We start from the raw sequence: 3,829 nt of genomic DNA on the forward strand, positions 1-3,829 counted from the left end.
TAGCAAAATGTCTGATGATGTGGGGAATCGGGATTGGGAAGGCTTCCGGTCTGAAACAGACCTCTTGGTGTGCGAATAAATGATGGTTGAAATCAAGGCAGCAAAGGTTATTCTGCAGGATTTAGAGCAAGATGGGTGAATGGCGACTCATCTCCAGCAGATACACAAGCTGGTTGCACTAAATGGAAATCCCTCCACCCTCCAAAGCCAGTGCTCAGCCCTTCCACAGACAATGTGGGTGGCTCTGAAAAGAGCCTTTGGGTCATTAGATTGATGGTTCACTGATTTACTTGCTCTTGGGCAGCACCCCGCCCTGAGCGATGATCACCCCTCCCAGCAGCTTGTTGAGCTCCTCGTCGTTGCGGACGGCCAGCTGCAGATGTCTGGGGATGATGCGGCTCTTCTTGTTGTCCCGGGCCGCGTTGCCGGCCAGCTTGAGGATTTCAGCCGTCAGATACTCGAACACAGCTCCAGCACCAACACGCACATCATAGTTGCCCTTTCTCAGGAGCCTGTGAACACGGCCCACCGGGAACTGCAGGCCTGGGATGAGCGCGATTTAGGCTTGGCCTTGGCTTTGCCGCCAGTTTTCCCTCGTCCAGTCATTTCCACAAACTTCTGCGCACAGAGAATGAGGACATCTTCTCGCATTCGCTCTTGTGGCATCTCGAGGAATAAAGTCGGCCTCTTACAATTGGTGGTACAGCATTCAATGTCAATGGTCACATACAATAGAGTCAGAGTTATACAGTGTGGAAACAGTCCCACCTGCCTGTGTTTGGCCCATATTCCTCTAAACCAGTCCTATTCATGTACATGTCTAAATATTTCTTAAACAATGCAATAGTATCTGGCTCAACTACCTCCTCCAGCAGCTCGATCCATACACTCACCACCCTTTGTGTGAAATAGCCCAATCAGGCAGCTGCATCTATCTCCAATGATCAGACAGCAACAAGGGATGTACAGAAAATAACCCTTGTTCCCCAAAAGGGCCTGAAATTTGAAAAAGCCATTAAAGTGAAAACTATTCAAGCAATAGTCTAAAAATCTCCATTGTAAATCTGTGATGAACACGGATTCCCCACATTCCCAGTCACTCGATCCTGACCCACTTACAGTACACACTGAATGTGGATTAATTCCACAGAGAGAGATGCTTTTGGTTTAGGTTTATTATTGTCACATTTACCAAAGGACAGCGAGAAGCTTTGTTTTGCTTGCTATCCAAAAGGATCAGAAATCGAGATGAGAAAACATTTCTTCACACAGAGAGTGGTGAGTCTGTGGAATTCTCTGCCACAGAAGGTAGTTGAGGCCAGTTCATTGGCTATATTTAAGAGGGAGTTAGATGTGGCCCTTGTGGCTAAAGGGATCAGGGGGTATGGAGAGAAGGCAGGTACAGGTTACTGAGCTGGATGATCAGCCATGATCATATTGAATGGCGGTGCAGGCTCGAAGGGCCGAATGGCCTACTCCTGCACCTATTTTCTATGTTTCTATGTTTCTATACCATACAATGAGACAATCAGTTCAAACTCGTACAATAGATAGAGCAAAGGGGAAGACACAGAGTGAGGAATAAACCTGTTAGCAGTTTAGCACATTGGTTCCTTTGACATTGTCCTCAATGGGATAGAGGAGAATCGGACAGTGCCCTAGCTTATAGAATAACCGTTCAGAAAACTGCTAATGAAGGGGAGAATTCTGTTTCCAAGTCTGGTGCAGCAGCTTTCAAGCTTCTGTTGGACTAGAGCACGGCAAAGGAGGAATGATTTGGGTGGGATGTCCTTGATTATTTTCCCCATTTTCGAGGCAGAGTGAACTGTAGATGGAGTTAATGGTGGGAGGTCTGGTGTATGTAGTCTGGTGCAGCGTCCGGGCGGTGGGTTTAAAAACCGAGCGCGGGGCTTTGTTTTCACAGAGGCCCAGGAGCGGTTGGAGTGGCTGGTACAGCGTCCAGTTGGAGGTTTAATAACGTTCCATCACACTTCAAAAGAAGTGGTCTGGAGGAAGCCGCTTATTGGTGGAAGCGGACTAGAGGAAGGAGCTGATTGGGAGTAACCCCAGGTTTGAGTTAAGGGTTCAGTGTGTTAAGGGTTCAGTGAGGTAAGGGTTCAGTGAGTTAAGGGTTCAGTGAGTTAAGGGTTCAGTGAGGTAAGGGTTCAGTGATTTAAGGGTTCAGTGAGTTAAGGGTTCAGTGAGTTAAGGGTTCAGTGAGGTAAGGGTTCAGTGAGGTAAGGGTTCAGTGAGGTAAGGGTTCAGTGAGGTAAGGGTTCAGTGAGTTAAGGGTTCAGTGAGTTAAGGGTTCAGTGAGTTAAGGATACAGTGCTTTTTAGTAAAGGTACATTTTAAAGGATTAAGATTTTTTAAGTGGGAGTGAGTTGATTTAATTTGGGGGTAAGACATGGCAGTTGAGATCGGCCCCGTGGATTGCTCATCCTGCAACATGTGGGAGATCAGGGATATTGTCGGTGTCCCTGATGACTACGTGTGCAGGAAGTGTGTCCAGCTGCAGCTCCTGGCAGACCGCATTGAACGGTTGGAGCTGCGGTTGGATTCATACTGGAGCATCCACGATGCTGAGAAGGTCGTGGATAGCACGTACAGTGAGTTGACCACACCGTAGGTAAAAGATAAGTGGACAGAAAGGAAACGAGTGGCCACTAGCCAGCGTAGCAGTAGGCAGGTAGTGCAGGAGTCCCCTGCAGTCATCTCCCTCCTAAACAGATATACCATGTTGGATACTGTTGGGGGAGATGGCTCATCAGGGGAAGGCAGCAGCAGCCAAGTTCATGGCACCGTGGGTGGCTCTGCGGCAAAAGAGGGGAGGAAAAAGAGTGGAAGGGCTATAGTAATAGGGGATTCAATTGTAAGGGGAATAGATAGGCGTTTCTGTGGCCGCAAACGAGACTCCAGGATGGTATGTTGCCTCCCTGGTGCAAGGGTCAGGGATGTCTCTGAGCGGCTGCAGAACATTCTGGAGAGGGAGGGTGAGCAGCCAGTTGTTGTGGTGCACATTGGCACCAACGATATAGGTAAAAAGCGGAATGAGGTCCTACAAGGTGAATTTAGGGAGCTAGGAGATAAACTTAAAAGTAGGACCTCAAAGGTAATAATCTCTGGATTACTACCAGTGCCACGTGCTAGGCAGAGTAGAAATAGGAGGATATTTCAGATAAATACGTGGCTTGAAAAATGGGGCAAGAGGGAGGGATTCAAATTTCAAGGACATTGGAACCAGTTCTGGGGGAGGTGGAACCAGTACAAACAGGTCGGTCTGCACCCGAGCTGGAATGGAACCAATGTCCTTGGGGGAGTGTTTGCTAGTGATGTCGGGGAGGATTTAAACTAATGTGGCAGGGGAATGGGAGCATGAGCAGAGAGACAGAGGGGTGTCAAATGAGGGTAGAAGCAATAGGTAGCAAGGTGAAAAGTAAATGTGGACAAATCCAGGGCAAAAATCAAAAAGGGCCACTTTTCAACATAATTGTATGGGGTAAGAGTGTTGTAAAAACAAGCCTGAAGGCTTTGTGTCTCAATACAAGGAGCATTTGTAATAAGGTGGATGAGTTGAATGTGCAGATAGTTATTAATGAATATGATACAGTTGGGATTACGGAGACATGGCTCCCAGGGTGACCAAGGCTGGGAGCTAAACATCCAGGGATATTCAATATTCAGGAGGGATAGACAGAAAGGAAAAGGAGGTGGGGTAGCGTTGCTGGTTAGAGAGGAGATTAACGCAATAGAAAGGAAGGACATTAGCTTGGAGGATGTGGAATCGATATGGGTAGAGCTGCAAAACACTAAGGGGCAGAAAACGCTA

General features: G+C 47.6%; 1 pseudogene; it reads right to left on the bottom strand.

Annotated features, from left to right (window-relative positions):
* Positions 1 to 286: 286 nt before the first annotated feature.
* On the bottom strand, positions 287 to 606 carry LOC144609594 (histone H2A-like; annotated as a pseudogene).
* Positions 607 to 3,829: the final 3,223 nt, after the last annotated feature.

The sequence above is a fragment of the Rhinoraja longicauda genome, chromosome 34, assembly GCF_053455715.1.
Source record: "Rhinoraja longicauda isolate Sanriku21f chromosome 34, sRhiLon1.1, whole genome shotgun sequence".
In the NCBI taxonomy this organism is placed as follows: Eukaryota; Metazoa; Chordata; class Chondrichthyes; order Rajiformes; family Arhynchobatidae; genus Rhinoraja; species Rhinoraja longicauda.